The sequence below is a fragment of the Rhamphochromis sp. 'chilingali' genome (assembly GCF_963969265.1).
Source record: "Rhamphochromis sp. 'chilingali' genome assembly, chromosome: 1".
Taxonomy (NCBI): Eukaryota; Metazoa; Chordata; class Actinopteri; order Cichliformes; family Cichlidae; genus Rhamphochromis; species Rhamphochromis sp. 'chilingali'.
The window spans coordinates 27,810,557-27,833,263 of record NC_137929.1 but is presented as its reverse complement, the minus strand read 5'-3'; the positions used below and the strand labels follow the sequence as shown (position 1 = coordinate 27,833,263).

The 22,707-nt window shown below is 42.9% G+C and overlaps 1 long non-coding RNA gene across 1 annotated transcript in view; it reads left to right on the top strand.

The window, feature by feature from the left end:
• Positions 1 to 22,707, top strand: part of LOC308393589 — a 40,478-nt gene that overhangs the window by 1,212 nt on the left and 16,559 nt on the right. The window lies entirely within an intron of this gene.

Sequence of the window (22,707 nt, the reverse complement as noted above, 5' to 3'; positions counted from 1 at the left end):
CTTTTATGTATTAGTCATCTATTTGTTGTAATCATCTATCCTTGCAGTTGTTTATTACACAAAATAAATTATATTATCACACTTCTGGCCACATAGCGCTGATATTCACTGCACATGCCCATATTAACCTTAACCAGAGGGTTTAAAAAACAAACCAGTGTTTACATACCATATCTGCTTCTGCCGTGGCCTGGCGGACAAAAAATTGGTTAAGGGTTCCCCGAGCTTTCAGGCCCCTCATGTTCTTCATGTGCCCACCACTAGAAGCATGCCTATGGAAAAAGTGCGCCGGCACACAGTGCAGTGCGCTTTATAGGTGTTATGGTGCACTTTCCCAGCCAGGTGTTTTCCTTTTCCCATTCCTCCCTGTACTTTTACAGCCTTTTTTTCTTTCTCTGAGCGAACAAACATTGCTGCTCTAATGCTGGGCTTCTGGCCCATTTTGAGACGATTTTTGAGTCATGCGACCGATGAAAAAGAACGGCGCAGCACGGCTGTGCAGCGTGTGATCTGGACACAAGCGATGGAGGCACAACTTGTAGAACTTTGGAAAGCTCATCCGAGCCTTTTCGATGTGGCACCACAAAATTATCACGACCACAACAAACGTGAAAATAGTTGGATTTACATGCTGCTCAATCACAGCTGCCTGATCATGTTTTTCATCAGCAATTTAGCAAAGTTGATGGTGGTGGTTTGTGTGTCTGTGTGAGTGAAAGACAGAGCGAGCGACAGATTTTCTGTTATAACCTTCATTTTCTGGAGGCACAGTGTGAGCACTCAGGTCGCATCAGAGCATCGGGTCGTATAGTGTGAGACCTGCATCGTGACCTACCAACTTCTAACCCCTGCGAGTCAATCGTGCAGTTTGAGCAGGAGCTGAATAACGTGACTGAAAAAATCGCACAGTGTCTGCCCAGCTTTAGGTGTACTGTCGTCCGAGACTTGCACCGCAGTGTCGGCGTTTGTTTCCCTGTTGGCCATGCTTCTTGTTGTGGTCATCTGTTGTCTTCCGGTATTTTCTCCGTAAGCGACCTTTCCTCGACCAATGAGATGAGCGGTAATCTGACTTGTCATACTCGAATTGTCATAAGTGTGCTGTCAGCTCATTGGTCACAAAGCAGGAGAGGGGCTGGGAATTATGTTTTCCAACAAAGCGTTAATTCCATTAAAAGTTATAGACTACTTTTGATTCTCACTGTATTACGGGACAAAGTGCGTCCCTTATTAGCTCAATACGGGACGTGTACTTTTGTTTCTAAATACGGGACGATTCCGTATTTTAAGGGACGGTTGGCAACCCTACTGATAGTGAACTTTATTTTATTCATAAGGTTAGTTAGTAGAGTTGCCAACGGCTCCTTAAAAATGGAATGGTCCCTCATTCAGAGAAAATATTACGCGTTTGGTATTGAGCTGAGAAGGAACACAGTTTGTCCCGTACTTTAGCTAGAATGGAAAAAGACAAAGCTGGATTTATTCTGTGTGTTTACGCTGCACAGCTGCCTCTTCTGTTGCTACTTCAATCATGAAACTGATCAGTGATCAGCTGATCGGCTTTTCTCTCTTGTTTGTTTATCGCCCACTTTGCGCCAGAAAGAGGAAACCAGCAGATATTGCGCTAAACAACAACAGCACGTTTAAGCTTGATCAGCTGTTGTTAGAATTTATTTAATATTAATTTCTACTATCAGCTGATGTTTGCTGGAGCCACAGCTGTAAAGCTGCTGGTCATGATGTCGGTTTGTATATGTGCTGAGAGGGAAACATGAAGATGAAACCAGGAGATGTCCTTACTGGATCATCAGAGCTGAACAGGTGATGGAGAAACAGGTTTACCTTTTAGGTGACATGAATGAGTTGAAGGGAAGTTATGAACTGTTTCTGAGAGACAAATAACACCAGGATCCTTTTTTATGTAGCTGACAGTTGGTAACTGTGCAGGGGCGGGTCTAGCAAAGTTATGCCAGGGGGCCAGGTAGGGCATTAACAGGGAGAGGTAGGGCACAAAGAAATACTTTTCTTTCTTATTCTCATTTAAAATATCTCGCTTTTATTAAATAATTATTTAAATCTTACAACCAAAGTTTTTATCTGATGTAAAATGTATAGAAATCATATATAAACCAACAAGACAGTGTACATCACTGTCACAACAGCATTTGTTTTCAGTCAAAGGCTTTATGGCTTTAATACCTGGGGGGCCGGTCTCTAGTCAAAATGCCCGATTTTCTGTCCCAGTCCAGCCCTGCAGGTTAATACTGGCAGTGTCACCATGCCAGCTGACTGTATTTCATCATCAGCCAGTGTTGTTCTTGATCAATATTACCAAAGTTTACCATAAGGCAGCATAGAAAGTATTTACTTGCTTTCAGGTTTTATTCAAATGTTAGTCTTTTCAGTTGTTTCCCCACTTTTTTCCTGTTTCAAAATCAAACACCAGTTTGTGAGAAGATTATCTTCTTTTTTTAATAGGCAGGTAAAGTTTTACATTGGAACTGGCTAATTTGTCAATTGTTTGTTACAAATGTTCGTATTTTAATATTCAAAAATGTTTTTGCCCAAAACATATGTGCACTACATGTCAGTAAAAATACTATGCAAATATTGATGTCCTTGACTGCTGAGTAAACACTGACAAAGCACTGATTGTATCTCTTGTACTTTATCAACGCAGTATCTAAAAACTTTGCACCATAGTGGTTAAAATCTCATTCTAATAAGAGTTAAAAGCGCATTCGGTTATTAGGTTTATAGGATTATTGAATTATGGTTAACGGTTGGTAGAATTTTTTTTTAAACATTATCTGCCAATTACATCTGCCACCCTTCTCCAAATCTGTGCCCCTACCTGGCCCCCCCAACAAAAATTTTCTAGACACGCCACTGATGATAGGACCTGCAGTGCAGTTTTTTGAGGTATTTCCATTCTTAAAATTTGTAGCTTAAAGTTTAGATTGCATTAAAACTTTAAGTCATGGGTCAGAGCTCTAGAAAAAGACAGATATTGGACTTTGTATTAAGGGAATTTTGTCAGAGTAAGTACAGTGCAAGTACGGCTGCCCCTTCACGAGTTTATAGTGAGTTTTGCCATTTTGAGATATTTCATTTTTAATGTGTTAATTTTGGCAAACCCTCGTGGCAAGCAGTTTAAAACACCTCAGAGAGTAATTGCCACAGAACTGTTTCAAATTCCAACAGACACAAGTGTCGCAAGGCCACAGAGCCGAAGATAATACGTGTAAGGAAAACAGAAAGGTTTCTAACTTGTCAAGTTAAAAGTAACTTTTACAAAGCATTAGCGAAAATATATTCACATCCAAAAACACAAACACAAAAACCAGACAAACACCTGGAACCTAAAAATTAATAAATGTTGAAGATGTTCCAACACTGGCAGGTTTGTATTCTCTGCCAAACAAGATCAGTGTCTCAATTCCCAAAATATGTCAAGTCACTGTACGCTTGGAGCTGATCCAAGACCAGATTAAAAAATGAAATGAAGATCTTTTTTTTTCTCTCCTTCTGCTCTTCCTAAGTAAACACACTAATCCGCGCACTTTGCTGCCTCGTTACTTGGGCTCTTAATTAAAATGCAAGCACTTCTCCTTCAGGCGGTTACCAATACTTGATGCGCTGGATTACCGGCGGTGAAGTCGGACATAATTTGTTTTTCATAAAACATCGGAGGGATTAAGTCGATGGAGTTTACCGAGATTTGGCTCCAAGGAACCCGATGTCTTGTAAATGCCGAACACAAACAAGCCAACAAATGTTCTGGCATCTTTAATAGGCATTTAATTGCTCTTAATATAGAACAAATGATTATAATAACAGAGATTCCTTACATAAATGCAGCAACTGTACACAGAGAATGGGTGCATACTAATGGGAGACTTACCTGTATGTGTTTGTATTTGTTTACCCTAATTTTGGGTGAAATGGCTGGGTATAATGTTGGGAAGAAGTAGTATTAATTTGTAGCCTTAATTAGGAGTTTTATGGGTTGCCACAGTAGAGAGCGCATAAAACGACAGCGTCATCACTAATTCAACATGGCAGGCCTGCAGAACACCATCTGCTGCCCAAGAAACTGTTAATAAAGTCACAATTATCTTTTTGTAAGCACTTTATTGAGAATAAAATTTGCAAATTAATTAGCTGCAAGTCAAGTCCACCGGTAAAAGGAGAGAAAGAAGGGGTGGGGGAGAGGAAATATTAGAAAGAAAAAAAAAAGAGAGAGGCCACACCACCAAAGGCAGAAGCAAGCCATTTGATTCAAGAACATTGTGCAACCAAACATACCCGTGGTGCTAATGATAATTTCGGGTTTCATTGCCGATGATTTGAAACAAAGGCTTTGTTTCACTTTTTAATTGCGCCTCACATCCACTTACACGCATTTTTGTAATGAGGCTACACATTTAACCGTAGCCTCCCTCCTCTCATCACAACAAACAACACCAAAAAAAACAGAAAGAAAAAAAAACAAAACGTCTTCACAGCCAGTAATTGTGCAGTGTGTTAACAGCTGGCTATCAAAACCCAGCAGGAAAATACAATTCACCCTGTAAAGTTGAGCACCAAGCCTATTCATGATCAATACTGCCGGGCCAAGAAAGCACTTATCTGCTGTGTTTACATTGTTGTTAGTTTCTCATCAAGAATGCTTCCCTCATTACCGCCCTCCCTCCCTCCACCCTCGCTCTGCCTCACCCGGGACTCCGTTTGCTGCCTTTCCAAGCTTTTGTCAACAGCAGCACCGACAATAAATGGCCAGAATAGAGGCCAGATAATTTTGTTAATCCCCTTTGCCTAAGACCTTGAGGAGTTTAATTCATGGTGATTGTTCTGACTCCCCTCTGCTGATGATCAATATAGCCCATTTCAGCACTTTTTTTTTCCTTTTTTTGCCCGGCTCAGAAACAGAAAGCCCTTGTCGCTCCACTCTTCTTTATGAAGAGTGCACTCAGGCACACAGTATCCTTCAAATTCATCAAAATGGGCAGACGGACGCAAACAAACTCGGCGACTGCCAGTGAATTTATAGAAAATGTCACATGCTTCTGTCTCAGATCCTCTTACATGTCCAACAGTTTCTTTAAAGTTTCTGTAATTGGTTGGGGCGGGAAAATGTTGGCAGTAGCAGTGCTTAAGGTTTAGGGTGTGGGGTGGGGGGGCTGTTATTCTTTATATATGTTTCTGAAGTGCTTATCACTGCCCCCAGCAACTCAGTGCCCTCTAACCTGGTCATCAACACACACGACCTCTTCATTTTTTGTTGCCAACAGACAGACGATATGAGGAAACCTCGCTGTAAGATTAAAAGAAAAAGAAACACACATACTGACATATATAGATATATTCAGTCCCAAGTGATTTAAACAAGCGAGCGGAAGCAGGGAAGGCTATGGTTTAAAATTGGTGACGGAGAGGTTGCCAAATTAGCTGCTGGTGCTCCGTTTATTTCCTGTTTATGGCAGAAAAGAGGACACACGCAAGAGGGAAGACCTAGAAAACACTAAGCAGAAGTAAGGAAAAGGATGTGTAGGTAATTGGTCTAGTTAGCAGGATTTATGATCAATAATTTCTCCACTCACCTTGCGTTTCCTTTGAACAAAAAAACAAAAGGGGGGCGACCACCAAATTTCCCTTTTTTTCAAACATTTGTAATGCCTAATTACCTGGGCTTGGCCGGCCCTCTTATGTATTGATGTGAAAACACCAGGGCAATCACCCCAATTCTCCAGTGTTTTGGTAATGAAATGTGCACGGCTGCCTATGCATAACCAGATTTGCAGTAAGCAAGTGCACAAATTAAGCATGCCCATCGCTCAGACAGCGGTACCTCCTAAGTGGCATTTGGAAAATTACCTCATACATTTTATTTGCGGGCATGTTTTGTTCACAGAGTGGTAATTGACAGCGGTGTAATGAAATTGCAAGTAGAATCGCTGAATGTGTTTTTAAAGTCAATAACACAAAATGTAATGCCCCGCTGAGCAGGAGTTTGGGAATACAATTATGATCAATTTGAGTGCTGAGGGCGGCCATTTTGAATCAGCCTCACACAGAGACAATGGGTGCCTCTCACTTGGCGAGCTCATAAAACAACTTCATCTGTATTTGTGCTTATGGGGAGACGGAGCACAGACAAAGCAGATGCATGCTGTGTAACAGCCTAACCTCTAACCGCAGCTTCTAAAAGGTCTCTCGATGGAGCAAAACAAACCTCCCCCTTTTGACAGCAGGCAGATACACAAAAGCTCGAATTACCCTCAAGGCTTCTGTAAACAATGTTGCGCAACCCCTCTCTAAACTTGCGTGTACCCCATCAAAAATTTAATTCAGTTACAGTATCCTTTTTTCGACCGAGTAATCGGCATTCAGGAGCGCCGTTCGAAACCTTTATGAATCGAGTGTGGCAAAAGCTCCAGCTGGAGCTCCACCTCAACCGTGTCACTTGGCAGCCATAGTGCGCGGTTCAGGCACTGCACTCTGGTTTAACAGCTTCAAGGAGAAGCCACACCGCGCTGCTTCCTTTTTTCTCCACTTTTGAGTGACCACTCGCCAAGAAGCCCCGTCTGATTTATCGACTTGAAAGGGTGAAAACAAGTTTGGCTGGGTTCTGGGTCTCCTTCAGAGGTGCGATTATAATAATGGGAACCTTGAGGAAGTAAGGGGATTGATGGGGATTATGTGTTTCCGAGCCTCTCTTTATCAAGTGGACGTGTGAGCACCATCTCTATGAGGACAGAAAGGATGCCCTTTGTTGTGTACCTTTGTAGGACAGACGCGCTGGCTTACAAGAAGGATACACTTTGCTTCTTAAAAGTATAATTAGTATAAATATTCTTTAAGCAAACTATCGTGTTATATAATTATATATGAAATTAGATGATGATAACTGTGATATTAATAAGATGGGATTTTTTAGACTAATAGCACTTAAACAACTGCCAAGTCTAACTTTTCTAATGTAAACATTAAAAAAACCCACATAAAAACATAGACAAGGCTAGTAGCTTGGATTGTCACACTAACATGAGCATATACTACAATCTACGCTGCTCTCTGATAATGGTATTGTCTGACTCAAGTAGGGGGGCCATCAGGATCCAACTGGTCAGACAACATGATCAGATTGCACGCTTGGTGGACGCCTTGGGAACAATGTGAATGGATACAGTGGATACATGGATACATGGATACATACATACATACATACATACATACATAAATGGATACATTGTTTTTCTCATTAGATGCTCTCAGGTAGTATCACCTGACAGGACAGGTGACAGCTACATAACCTGCTGACTCCTTGTGGCTGAGTGGTTCACTCCCATAGGCCACTACGGGAGTGAACCCTCTGAACTCATCACTCGGGTTACCAGTGTTTTGTTTACCAGATGATTTGCTTGATTGTTGAAATCTGTCAAATGCGTGTGACACAGTGTCGTCTGTCCTTTATCAAAACGGCAAATCTGGTTATCTCTAACAGACAACAAGTAAAATTGCTGATCATCTCCAAAAACATGAGGGCTTTAGGTGGAGCTGTTCTGCGAAAGGGATTCTTGAAGAGATAAATAACTCTTCTTATGATGTGGGTTTCTAAATTGGGCTCCACACCTGTGATCTTTGATTGCTTGCTCTGCAGATGTCCAAAACAGGTTCCCCACAGAAATCAGGTCCTAAACTTTAAAAAGCAACAAAGGTGCCTTTACTCCTCAACTGTTGTTTTGCCTTCAATTAAAAATAGTACATTACTGTTACCTGTGCTCTTAGTGAGATGACTCAACATCATGTGATCATTCTACTGAAACTGTTAGCCAACTTCCAAACAGTGATAGCCTTAGTTTTTCACAGACATAGATCTTTATTTAATCTCTCACTGTGGAAAAAGCTGATGTTGTGAATATAAAGGTGCCAAAAGGATTGCATGGGTTTCCGTCAGTGCAAGTGGTGCACAATGGAACAAAACATCCAGGTGTAAATATTCTTCTCGGCCAATACCTCAGAGTAAGACTTATGCCTATGAGAGCAGTTGCATGCCACACATTATGTGTTGATTTTAAAGCTCTTTTGAGCACCATTTGCCCCAGAGCTTAAATCCAGCAGCCTGGGTTCAAGTCTGACCTGAGGTATTTCACTGCGTGTCTTCTCACACTTTCCTGCCTACTCTGTACTACTACAACACTATCTATTGAAAGCAAAAGCCCAAACAATAAGAGAGGGCCAGAAATCTGTTGATATATATATATATATATAATGAGGAGGAGTTTAGTGAGGGGTTTTCACTAAGAACTATCTATTCTAAGATATAGTCTTGCAGTTTGTGTCTGGTTTGTGGTCATTACCCACGAACAGGTCAGCATGCTTGACTGACATCAAGTTGGACTGCCTGGCAACCAGTATGTTATTTCCTGTTCACTGTACAGCTCAACTAATCTTCTTGTTTCATTGTTAATGAAATCGGCTTTTCTTGGCTTTGATCCTGCGAAGTTGCAGCAAATCACAAAAACCAAATCAGCACGACACATGCTGCAAGAAAAAAAAAATTCATTAGCATGAACATGCAGCAGTAACGCTGGTGGAGCAGATGTGAAGTCCATTCTAATGACTGGCCTTTTTTTCTAAGATCTGAGTTAAGACCACGCTCATTAAAGATCAGCTTTTAGAATTCAAATTTTTGAAGAAAACACATTTCTTTACTAAATTCACACCAAGTGTATACATGGAGATTATACTAACAAAAAAAGCACATTGAGTTGTGGTGAAGAAGTAAGGGCTCAAATAAGGAAATCAAATCGTCTATAGCACATCAGTAGTCACATATGCATGTGAAAATTTCATGAAAGCACTTAGTTGCAAAGATTTTTAGCCTAAGTCCTAACAATTATCCAACCCCCCCCCCCCCCCCCCCCAAAAAAAAAAAAAAAACCAACCCCTACAACCCCTACTGGAGTAACTTATTTTTTGTTGCCAAAATTTTATACCATTATCCAGTAAAGCGCTACTCAAAAACATTTATTAGCATTAAGTATACTAGTCTGAGGAACCCTATAGTGAAGTCTTCACATTTCAACTCCATCAATTCAAGACTGTCAGCCAAGGCTGCCGCTGTGTTCATGTTTGTAGATACTAAGATTGGATTGACGTTAGATATTGCTGTTGTGGCCATGTCAATAACCTTTCAGGCTGTGAAGGCGAGCCACAGGAAGCTTTCCATTCCCTGATCTAATTAGCTGCCGCCTAAGCTAACTCAACCCGGGCAACCCCACTGACCACTCAAACCACCAACAGCAGCCAGCTGGGCAGAGGCCATAAGGTGAGCTGCCACCTAAACTTTCTACACTGATTACAGCTTCTCCCCTGTGAATTTGTGGCAGATTGTGCTTCTGGTCTACATCTTTCTGAGGCCCGCTTGCATATGGTAAAAACCTATAGGCGGGACTGAGTAAGCAGTGCCAAAGCTTCAGTGCAGCAGTAGCAGAGGCCAAATCTCGCTGGCCGTTAGCAGTTGAATGAAGATGCTTTAAGATGTGAGCCTCCACATTTCTCCAAGGAGGAGGTTGTTAAATCTCTATAGTCGATTCAATATGCAGTTAAAATTGTGCGGGTGAGCTGCCAATAAGAGCTAGCGTGCTTCCAGCCACAGTTTAATCATTTTTCAACCCAAGCTCCATCAAACGTCTAGCAGTCTTTGTAAAACTTCACAAGCACCATTTTTCACTCCTCGGTGTCAGCCATTAATTAGCAGTTTAACACGCACAGTCTGCCCAGAGACAGATGAGTGCACATCAAAAGGGGCAGTCCAGCAAAATGGCTACTTTGGTTTCCATGTGTTTATCCTCCAGTGGCTACACCCTGTAAACTTGATACCACATAGAGGGCAGTCTGTCACCACTTAGACTGCCCTCTTTCTCCTTTGTGGTCCGCCAGCTGTCCCCCTTTTTGGAATTCTTGCAGACCTGCTGAGGACTGAGCGAGTCTTCCTGTCTCTCTCGCTAACTTTTACAAGTTCAGTCAAAACGAACGAGTCGCCTCTTTGACGATGAAGCCTTTGTGCCGAGCATCTTGCCGGTCAGCTGCCGTCCAAGTGAATCGGCAGGAGGGGTTTAGTTTCACCGTCAAAGTGCAGGTTAAAAGCGATAAGCAGAATGAGCATATGCCAGGGGGAAGATAATGACTAAAAATGACTTTCCATCTCCCTTACACAAAGAGAGACAGGTACAAGGGGCACAGCTGCTGTGGAAGATTAATGGTGCTGCCAGATGTAGGGAATCTGGAGAGGGGGTGACCAGCCCATGGTGCTCTTCACCATGCTGGAGAGGACAAAGCAGCCATCAGAGAAGCATGGGAGATGTTGATTCATCGCTACATGTAGAATATATGACTACATGAGCTAAGAGATGACAAGCTGAAGGCGCATAAAGATTCTAATAATTGTGGATTTTTATTTTTTTTTATTTTTACTGGCAGTGGTACCTTAAAAGCTGTGCCTAAATCTCTTGAATACACACAATAATCCTTAAATAATGAATCACCTTGCATTGATGACACCTTTCCAGTTATGCAAAATATATTTAAAAAAGATTGACTTCTATCCCACACCTCATTTCACTAAAGCTCTCTAACACAGGCTGAATGTGAGGGAAGTAGAAGAAGAAGCCTAGCATTGTCCGCGGCTTGCTTTATGCATAAGTGGATTCGTTAAAGGCCCAAATACCACACAATTTAGAGGGAGACTGGAAATAGATAGGAGGCTCTCCGTACCGGACAGCGGCGCCTCTCTTTTTCCTTAGAGTCACTTCTGACTCACCTCTGGGTCACCCGAGCAAACGACATGCCATCACAGCAGTGTCGATACTGTAATTTGTTTTTCCATTTTCTCCCTTATCAAGGTTAAACGGAACAGATCAATCAATCAATCATCTTAGCTCGTGCATGGGGGTGGAAGTACCCTTTAATGTCCGAAAATAAAGGTTAGGGGGAAAAAATAAAAAGGCAGCAGAAACCTAATGCTTGGGATACAAATTTCTCAAAAAAAAAAGCAATTAACTCTGGGGAGGAAGAGAAGAAGAAGCGAAACCTGAAACAAATGCCTTCTGAAAGCCCTTCTGCCAAATCTCAGATGCGGGGGACACCAGTTCCTTGTTCTCAGTACAGAGAGAGAGTTTCAATTACATGCAGTTTGCCCTTGGTTGGGCTATTTCAATATTTTATGTTGATACATTACCACTGCAACACGCCTTCATTCATTTTCATTCAGAGGAAGGAGCTTTGAGCAAAAATAGACTCTTTATCAAGCCGTGTGCTCGGTGTTATATTATTGTGTCTGTCTCGATAGAAAATAGATCATAGAGGAGACAGACTGCCTAATACATAAATGAGAAATGCACAATTACTTTTCACATGGATTCCTGCAGAGCCGAGAGTGGCACCGCGATCGCTCTCGCGTAGCTCGCGCAGTACCGGTGACACATCTTGTGAATGTTGGCATGTAATTGGTTCAACCAAACGCATGCAGCGATATCGTGCAGGTTGTGTTATTCCTCCCAGTTTTGCATAACACAGGGTTACTGACACAATGCACATTGCTCATAAAAGCAAATAACACAGAAAGGCATTTATAGTACACTGAGGACTGGTCACTTTAAATGGATATGACATCATGTGATACCAATGTGTACCAAAGAGGTCACCAGACACCTGTGCGACATACAACTTCCTCAGACAATGTGACATTTTCATGCACGGAGCACTTGACAAGCAATGACAGATATGTGAGTGCAGGCCTCTTGTGACCTTTACAGCACATTCACAGACTCGGTCCAGGAATTTCAACTGTAGTGCTTTGAATTGTCGCTGAGTAAAGGCCAAAATGAGGGTTAATACTTCCCACACCAGGCTGTATTATCTAGTCGCAGTTTTCTGTCCAAGATTTCATGAAGCTCCTTAGCGGGGAAAGGCTTTGAGATTGATTGGCCGCTGGTATTTATTGGGCACTGATGGCCCAGGTGCTGTGGAACACAAGCATCAAGCCTTGTTTTTATATCTGGTTTATAGCACAGCTGTTTCCTCTGAGCTGGCGCCGTGCACATAATCACTGCAAAGACACATTATCAAAAGCTCCTGAAATGCAAATAAAAAAAAGAGAAAAATAGGGCAAGCTTGGAGCTATTCTCTTAGCACTACAGGCATTGGGGTAAAGGTCAAGATGCTTGGAGGAACTTCGAGGATCCTGCCAAGTTTGGACGGGGCACCAAAAGTTTGCAGCTCGTAACAGAAATGGGCTCATTAAAAATATTATACACCCCCCTCCTGCGCCAACACCTTGCCGAGGAGCTCTGCGTCCTCTAGAAACATTATTGGAGCGTGTGGCAGGTTCGCTGGAGTGCCACTCTAATCATTGTAATGCATCTCTGTTCTTTTAATTAAGGGATAATGTCCAATTTCATGACGTTTATGAGGTTATAACATCCATTAGCCTGCAACAGATGCTGTGGCTGAATAGCTAACTAGCCTCGAGCTGAGCCACACGGGTCCTCCTCCAGGCCAGCAAAGCCACACTGTCCAGCACTTACCAGTGAAAGACATTCCCCTCCTTCGTCTCCACTTCCTCTCTATTTCGGAGGCTAATTTCACATAGTTTTTGTCTCCTCTTCTGTCTGCGTATATTCCTTTTTTCTGCCTCACAGCAGAAATTGGAAGGAGATTTAAAGAGTATAGCTATTGAACTTTAAACAGCTTATAGCCATGGAACATAAAACTGGCGTTTAAAATTTGTGATTGCAATTAAACGCAAGTTATTCGCAATGAGAATGTCAAAAGCAGTTCTAATCATTTTTATTGTGCTGCTTAATTATTGCGTTGCACTTTTTCCTCACCCGAGCCAAATGCTTTCTGGGTGCATAATTTCAACCTTTAGCTCCTCTTCTCACGCTTATGCCAACAGCAAGATGAGCATTCTGCTCGCTAGCCCCTCAATTCCAACAAAATTAGTCTGCCTGAACCTCTCCAACACTCTATATTCTTTGGGCCAAGAGCCAGCCCTCCTCTCAGTGGTGACCTCAATTTTCTTATAAATACCTTTCCTACCCATCCCAGTGAAGGGTGAAGGACACAGTCTACTCAAAGCATCAATTGAGATATTATTAGTCTGCTGTGGCACCAAACTATGAAATATTTATATCCATAGTAGAAATTAGCAGTGGTCACATGCTAAGTTGATGGCTGATGGAAAGGCAGAAAATGGACGGCCATTTGGGGAGTGTGCAGCCCGCGCTCCTTGATGGATTTCATTATTGTGAGTTTTTGACTGCTTAGCAAAACATTATGGCTCGAGGCTAATGTTGTTAAATAACTCAAAAAGCACTTGAGAGGAACTTAGCTCGCTTTAACTGAGGTGGCTGTGCTTCAAGAGGTAGAGCAGTTTATCAACTAATCGCAAGGTTTGTGGTTCAATCCCTGCTCTGTTCTACGTGCCAAAGTATCCTTGTGCAAGATAATGAACCCAAGTTGCTGAAATCTTTTTAGTTTTTTTAGTTTTTTTAAATAAATTGCTTATAAAGTTGTTGTAAAGGAGAAAATTAAAAGGAAAACTGTTTTTGTACCTGGCTGTAACATTTTTAATTGCTGAAGTTGTGCCCTGACTTCAGCTTTCAATCCCCCGAGCTTGTGACTTGGTATAAGCTTTGTCTAAAATCATAGCTGTTTATTCGTCACGGGATGTCTGAGTGATAACATATTAGCTTTTAAAGCCCCGCTCCTCACCCTATCCCGATCCACCACATCTCCCCTGAGGCTCCCCTGCCAACTCCCTGTGATGGAGACAGACTTAAATTGGCCACGATGGTGCCAGGTCTTAGGTCCAGGCTTGGAGGAGGGTGTGGGCTAGGATGAGATAGACTGTCTGTCCCCAGGGCAGGGTGAGGGTCTGCTGGGCAGCTGTCCGGTAATTAGTGCCCTCCCTCGCGCTTGCCCCCTGGCATCTGTCGGAGCAGCGAATAACAGCGCGCGTGGCCCTCATCCAGCTCTAAGGACGCAGTTCACTTAGAAGCATCAGGCTTTATTTAATCACACACACCTGCACTTAAACATACACCTGGTCAAGTTATGTGAGGGACGTGTATTTCTTTGTCTTGCAGTTGGACCACGTTTTTAAAGATGAGCCACATGAGACATGGTCTTCAAGTCTCAAATCCATTTATTAAGAAAACTTCTTGTAGGAGTCCCTTGTGCCATGCAGTTCATACCGAGCTGCGCATTCCCTAACGATCAGTGCCTGAGCTTGCACTGGCCACTTCCTGCCACAATACTGAACTTATCCAAAGAAAAACTGCTTTCCCCTCGAGCCCAATCTATCAGCAGTGCTTTAAGAAGTCCTCTAAATGGAAAAGGATGCTATGCACCTTCAATGCTTCAATATGGATGTGCTGTATCTTAAAAACATGTTATATGACAACAAAGGCACTCTACTTTTATTGCAAAAGCCCTGCCTCTGGCTTTCACAAAGCAGTTAGTGTTTACCACACTTGGCTGAGTAATAACAATGTCGTTCAGCAAACACCGCCGTACCCCGAAGATATAACTCAAGAAATTGGTGCTGGTCAAGCCTCCATACGTCGCTCTCTTCCCACTCTTCCCTTTCTCTCAATTTCACTCTCTTTGAGCTCGCCTTCTATTACTTATACGCTACACTATAGTTTAGATTATCTTGGTCAGAGTAACATGGTCTGTTATCCTTGCCATTGTTGCCTGAAGCTGTCTTTATCCAGTGTGCTCCTCCTTTCCCTCCTGAGTCTTCACTTGAAGCTCACACATAAATCCCGATGCACAAGTTCAAATTCTCATCTCCAACTTCAGCATCATGCATCTGTGATTTGGAAATATGAGCGCTTCTTTAAGACAAGTCAGTTCTGACTAATTAATCCACCCGTCCATTTCCACTGAAGCTGCTTTTGGATGGCGCTCGAGTCTCAGTGCCACGCTCTGCAGCTCTTTTCTTCTTCGGGTATCAGTCTCAACCCCCTCCGCCGCGCCCGCCGTGTCGTCTTCCACGGTGCATCAGTCGGCCTCGGTCGCACTTGGAGTGAGAGCCTAAGTGTCCTTGGGTGAAGGGGGTTCCTGAGGAGCTAATGGTTAGCGCGGTATGACTAATGGGGAAAAAGCGTGACAAAATAAGACAAATGGTTTGGACCAACTTCATTACCTAAGTGACAGCTTGACGGTCCTGCTGTATAATATGGTATTTTTCATCTGTGACTCATTTGGCAAAGGAAAATGACGGCGAGAGCAGGGACTAAGTTTTTTTTATGACATCAAAGCGCTGCTTATTTTATACCTGCCTGAGCAGCAGCAGTAGTTGGGAAAGTTTGGGAATTTTTTTTAAAGCTGTTGTGGGCTTTGAAAAACAAGCATACAGTACGTGGAGCGAATTTGGGATTTGCAGTGGTGATACGGTATTCTGATACACTGGAAAGCATCTTAGGTTTTCCGACATCAAACTACCAGGCAGATTGGCACCTAAAGGCTAGCACTGGCAGACTGTTTACTCGCCAACCTCCCTTTTTTGTATTATACATCTATGGATAAGTTCTCAGTGGAGACTGAAAGCACAATGGCACATTGAAACCCTTATAAGGTATCTGTTCTCAACAAAATAAGAGTTCACAGTTATCTCTGTAGGTCACGCAATAAAAACGTAGGTGTAATGATTAAAATATTAGTAATCATACCCACAATAGAAAAAGACTTAACCAACTGTTTAATAGTAAAAGTATTTCTCTAGCTTTTGATAATGATGCAGTTCCTGTGTTTCACATCTGCTTCTTAGCTCTCATTGGAGGATTGCACTGGATAAAGCTTCATCTGCTCAATATCAGGCCAGTTAATTTTTCATGAAAGGAAAGGTCATATCATCCACTGTAATCTCAAGTCTCAGTCCCTGTGTATCAGAGGCTACCTGTCTTATGCTGTAGCATGCATTATTCAACAAATACTTGAGACTTCTTCTAGAGGAATACCGCAGTTTGCTTCACTGTATTCCTTTGAATTACACAAATTCTACTACAATATTGCATAGGTGGCCTAAATAATTTACAATGTGCTTTCCCTCTCTCTGAGTGGAAACCAAAAAGACAAAAAAAATCTGCTGTTTTTTTCTGCGTGTTTGTTTTCTTTTCTTTTTTCTGCAAAGTTGGCAAGTACTTGAAAGACAAGAAAAAGAAAAAAAAAAAGTTCAGAGCGTTACCAAAGTCTAATTTTGTCTTTGAATATTTGCATAAAATCACAGAACATATGTTTGGGTTTGATTTTTCTTTTGGAGCATGAACGTCAGATTGAGGTTTTTACTTGGTGATGTATACATCCACATAATGAGGTCACGAGCCGGTTATTGTTCAGCATCTCAGATGAATTCAAATATTTTTCACCATTCACACTTTTTATTAACTCAAACTCAGCCGAGTTACACAGAATTATTTTTTTTTCTGTGGTACATCTCCCAGACTCATTCCTGTGTAAATGCTGCTGGGCCTGAGCTAGCTGCACACTGTGTTAAAGCCAAGGAGTCGTTGCCTCTTCTGAGGGGAAGAATCCATCAAAACCACCAGGGAATAGCTAAGGTAGAGCAGCTGTCTCCCAGTAAGGAAAGTGCAAAAAAAAAACAGAAGAAGAAAAAAAGTGGCAGAGTTGCAGATTATGTGTTATTGTTGCTTTAGTCCTGACTTTCTCTTTCATCCCCTCCTGTTTCCAAACTCCAACTATACTTGCAGTTTTTTGTCTCCAGTAGCATCTTTGTCACTGTGGAAAACACTGCAGTCATTGCAGAGCACCACTTTTAACTCCCCTCCACTGCAAACGGCAGCTTGAACTTTCAGGTCAAAAACATCAAAATGATACAAAAACGCACAACGTTAAATAACAGGATTACATTTGAATTTATATAATGATTCATCTCTGCAACAGAAGCCGCCCACACGCAGGTCACTACTGAGTGAAATCCTCAGTTGACGACAAACAAGGCCAATCCAGGAGAGCCAAAAACTGCAGTTCCTCTAATGGACATTAAAGGCCTACAGCAGGGATGTCAACCTCATTTTACATTGTGGGCCACATAAAGCCCGCTGTGGTCTCGAGGGAGCAGGATCAATTCAGTTCAATTTTATTTATATAGCACCAAATCACAACAACTACCACCTCACGGTGTGACCTTTCTGTCTGTATAAAAAAGTTTAACTATTCCTAACATATCATATGTGTCTCAAAAGTTCTGGGAACTCACTGAATCAAATATCTTACAATTAAAAAACAAAGATTTTGTTGACTTAAAACGTTTTTTTCCTTCCTGAAATATCCCCTGAAATTGCCATGGTAAATAATGAAAAAACAGGAACTTTTAGTCGTTTTTCTATTGCTTAATTATCCTAACATAGCATTAATGTAGGAAAAGCTGTCAAACTTAAAGAAAAAAACAATTAAAAGTCTAAACTTCATGCCTTTTTTTCACATTTTCCAAAGCCATGCAGTGGGCCACATTAGAGCGTTTGTTACGCTGATTCTGCCCTCTGGGCTTTATGTTTGATTCCCTTGGCCTACGCACACAGACAGGTACAGATCCTTACCTTCAAATCCCATAATACACAATTTGGTTGGTGACATCAGGGTGGCGGTGTCTAACTTTTATATACACTGTAGCATCACTTTGTCTTAACAGTAGCTAAAATAATTAAATCTGGGGGAAAAAAATCAGCATTTGCACAACTGTAATAAAATGAGCTATAAAATCAAAACAGTTTTTGTACCAGACTGTAAACATGTCATTTGCAAAACTGAAGCTGGCTATTTTAATACCAGAGTCTATTGCAGGGGTGTCCAACTCCAGGCGTCGAGGGCTGCTGTCCTGCAGATTTTAGATGTGTCCTTAATCCAAAACAGCTTATTTAAATGGCTAAATTGCCTTCTCAACATGTCTTGAAGTTCTCCAGAGGCCTGGTAATGAACTCATTATTTGATTAAAGTGTGTTTACCCAGGGTGAGATCTAAAACCTTCAAGACACTGGCCCTTGAGGCCTGGAGTTGCCCACCCCTGGTCCGTGGTAACTGACGTGCTTTAGAAGACACCCTCAGGTGGCCATTAGATCAACTTGAGGCCCCAAAATATTAAACTGGAGACTTAAACCAGTAGTTGATATCACAACATGCATCTTTTATGTGTTTCGTCACTCTGAGCTAAGGGTGCTGACAGTTTAAAGTGTCACAACACAACACTCAAACACACATAGCTCTCAGGCAAATCTAACAAGCAGAACTTTAAGAAAGGAGAGCAGAATCAGAGTAAAGCAGCACATCACTAATGCGAGGGTGTAACATGAATTATTTTGAGGTCGTCTCAGTCCCCTGGACTAGACAGAGCAGACAAATCCAGCAGATGTTCTGGATGTTTCAGTCCATGCCACAGAAAGTTATTTTCTCTCTCCCTTCGCCTCCGATCCCTTTTCTTGTTCACAGCAACATTCCGAGAGAGATCCACAAAAATGTATGAATTAAAGCCTGAACTCAGAGTCCTGCTCCCCACACTGAGTCCATCCCTCCGTCACCCTTCCTGCAGCTTCAGTCGAGGGAAGTCTGGAATTTACAGACTCCTCGGAAAAGCAGACGGGTCTGCCCACATTGCCTATCTGCCTGTCCGTGCTGACCAAACCCTGATGCAAGCTGGGGAACAGAATCCTTTGAAAAGGGTTGCAAGGTCGACTATGTACACAGTCACAATGTGTAAACATCCATTCAGAGGCCCTCCCTGAGATGATGAAGCCACTCAGCTGGGACTAGAGAAGAGGGGACAGGAGGTTCAGTACAATAGCCGGGAATTTCACCTCCGTGAAATGGGTCAGCGTGAAGCAAACTTTAACAGTGAAGTGTGCTGTGTGAACATACGGTGCATTCCTTTTGTCCCAAAATGCTCTAAAAAAATGAAATAATAGAAAAGAAGAAGAGTTGGAAGAGGGATAAATAAGTTGTATTTTTATTATCTCCCATCATCCCTGTGTAGAAATCATTCATAAACTGTTTTTTAAATAAAATAAAGCAGCACACATGAGCATCACTTAAAACCCAGAGTAATATATCTCTAAATACTACGTTTATAAAATTGTTGTGCTTTCATTTCAAACAGCACAATTAAACCTAGCACATAGATCTGAGCCTCAACAGCAACAATCTGTGCTGCATTTTCTGACCAACTGGAAGTTTTAAATGAAATGAAAATTGCTGCACAGTCACTGTATATTCACCTTTATAGCCTCGCACAAGGAGGCTCCTTGTGCCACACTGATTCACACATTTACGACTCTGTTCTGCATGAGATCTTTTAGTCATTATCATTTTCCTGACTTGCCCCACATTGGATAATTTCCACAGATAGGCCAAATTCTCCCATCCTGTATATTCCAGCCTGACCTTCTCTTCCGCATGGCTGCTTAGACCTACATTGCCTGCATTAACGCTGTGCATTATGTGAACTGATGATGGGTTGCTACTGTCATACTACATGGGAGCCACCAAAAAACATGAAAATGAAGGCTTTAGGTTTGCACTACATCACTGGTACTTAATGTGGTACATGTGGTTTGCCATGATGCTGCTGTCTGTAAGCACACATAAGCTGCTACTTAAAGCTGCTATATCCTACTGGTTGCAAAGGTGTAAATGACTACATGTGATGGACATCGACAGCGATAATCACCTCTGTGGTTGGTGTATTTTAATTACTACACCTCATTTTGTTATTTCTGGCCTGAAACGTTAATGTCTTAGTCACTGGAAATTAAACTGATGAGAGCAGTGGAGCTGAACAAAGAAAGCTTGACAAAGTATAGACAGACAAGGTTACCATAACACAAATTCAAATCAAATTCAAATTCAAATTTTATTTGTCACGTACACAGTCATACACAGTACGATATGTAGTGAAATGCTTGGACAACTGCTCGTGACCTAAAGAAAACAAAAAAGGAAAAGGCTATGAATAAGATAGGAAATAAATATGAAAAATTAAAAAGGGTAAATTTAACTAGGAAGGAATAAAATATAAATTAAGGTTAAAAATGAAATAACTGTACAACACAAATTAGAATGAAGGGTAAATTTAACTGGGAAGAATAAGATAAAGATAAATATATAAATTAAAGTTGAAAATAAAATAACTGTACAACAAAATACACAATATAGAACTATATAAGAATGTATGAAGAAATCTAAATATAAATAAATATATACACAATAACAGCAGCTGTACAAGTATTAACCGGAAATGAAGAATATAGTGACCAGTGTTGTGCAAAACCAAAGTCCAGAAAGTCCAGTGTGTGTGTAAGAACTGTATGTGTGGGTCAGTACTGTGTGGTGGTGTGATTGAGAGACCGTATCGCCTGCGGGAAGAAGCTCCTCCTCAGTCTCTCTGTGTTGGTCTTCAGGGAGCGGAATCGCTTTCCTGACCTCAACAGAGAGAACAGTCTGTTGTTGGGATGGCTGAGGTCCTTCACGATCTTCCTGGCCTTGGTCCGGCACCACCTGCTGTAGATTGAGTGCAGGTCAGGGAGCTCGGAGCGGATGGTGCGCTCAGCTGACCGCACAACCCTCTGTAGAGCTCGTCTGTCCTGCATGGTGCTGTTCCCGAACCAGGTTAAGATGTTTCCCGCCAGGATGCTCTCTATGGTGCACGAGTAAAAGTTCCTGAGCACCTTGGAGGGCAGTTGGAAGTCTCTCAAGCGTCTGAGGTGGTAGAGACGCTGTCGGGCCTTTTTCACCACAGTGTTGATGTGACAGGACCATGACAGGTCCTGCGTGATGTGAACTCCGAGGTATTTGAAGCTGTCCACTCTCTCCACTGGGCACTCGTTGATGACGGGGGTCTGGTAGTTCCTCTCCTGCTTAGTGCTGAAGTCCACTATCAGCTCCTTTGTCTTACTGACGTTTAGAAGGAGGTTGTTCCTCTGGCACCAGTTCTCCAGATTCCTAATCTCCTTCAGGTAGGCCGTCTCGTTGTTATCAGCGATCAGGCCCACCACGACGGTGTCGTCAGCAAACTTGATGATGGTGGTGGAGCTGGTAGTGGCCACACAGTCATATGTGTACAAAGAGTACAGCAGGGGGCTCAGAACACACCCCTGGGGGGCTCCAGTGCTGAGAGTGGTGGAGGCTGAGACATGTCCGCCCATCCTTACTGCCTGTGGTCTGCCAGTTAGGAAGTTGGAGATCCACTGACACATAGATGAGCTGAGTCCCAGATGCTCCAGCTTGGTGGTGAGTGTGGAGGGAATTATGGTGTTAAATGCAGAGCTGTAGTCTATGAAGAGCATTTTAACATAATTCCCCCTTCTAGTGTCCAAGTGAGTGAGTGATGTGTGGAGGAGATGAGAGATGGCATCGTCTGTGGAACGATTTGGACGGTAAGCGAACTGTAGTGGGTCCAGTGTGTCTGGTAGTGAAGAAATGATGAAGTCTCTGACCAGGCGTTCAAAGCACTTCATCACTACTGAGGTGAGGGCTACAGGGCGATAGTCATTGAGAGAAGCAGGGTGGGGTTTCTTCGGGACAGGAACAATGATGGACTCCTTGAAGCATGTGGGGATCACCGACTGAGATAAAGAGATGTTGAATATCTCAGTGAACACTGGAGCTAGCTGGTATGCGCAGTCTCTTAGGATACGACCTGGGATGCCGTCTGGTCCTGCTGCTTTCCTGGTGTTCACTCTCTTGAAGGCTCTCCTTACTTCATGCTCGGAGATGACGAGCACGTTTCCGGTGCTGGCAGTATCTTCCTGTCTGCAGCCGTTAGCGCCGCTAACACTAGCATTGTTGGAGACCTTAGCTGCAGCCTCGAAGCGAGCATAGAAAGTGTTCAGCTCGTCTGCCAGAGTCACGGCCGCGTTCGTCATACCGGTTGTTGGTGCTTTATAGTCCGTTATTGTCCTTAGTCCCCGCCACAGGCTCCTAGAGTCACTCTGTTGGAGTTGTGACTCTAGTTTCCTCCCGTAGCGCTGCTTCGCCTCTTTCACCGCCCTCCGCACGTTATATGACGCGGCTTTGTACGGGTCCATGTCCCCCGTCATGAGTCCCGTGTTGTAGGCAGCGGTGCGGGATCTCAGAGCGTCGCGGATGGTTTTATCCACCCACGGCTTCTGGTTGGGAAACGTTGTGATAGTCTTTGTCTCCACGGTATCATCCGCTAGTTTCCCGATGAATCCCACAACCGCTTCCGTAAACACGTTGACGTCATCGTCGGAGCTGTTTCTGAACATGCCCCAGTCTGCGTCATCGAGTGCGTCCTGTAACGCGGCCACCGATTGATCCGTCCAGCGCGCGACCTTCCTCTGAACTGGAACTTCCTGTTTCAGCCTTTGTTTGTATTTTGGGATGAGGAAGATGGCGGCGTGATCAGATTTGCCAAACGGGGGGCGGGATTGTGCCTTGTAGCCGTCCTTGACCGTAGTGTAGCAGTGGTCCAGTGTCCTTTCACCCCTGGTGGGGCAGGTGATGTGTTGATAAAAGTTCGGCGCTGCGCGTTTGAGGTTGGCGCTATTAAAGTCCCCCGTCACAATAAGCGCAGCGTCCCGGTGTTGTGTCTGGTGCTGTGTGAGTGCCTCATGCAGCTCGCATAAGGCGGTGACCGTGTCCGCTTGTGGTGGAATATAAACGGCA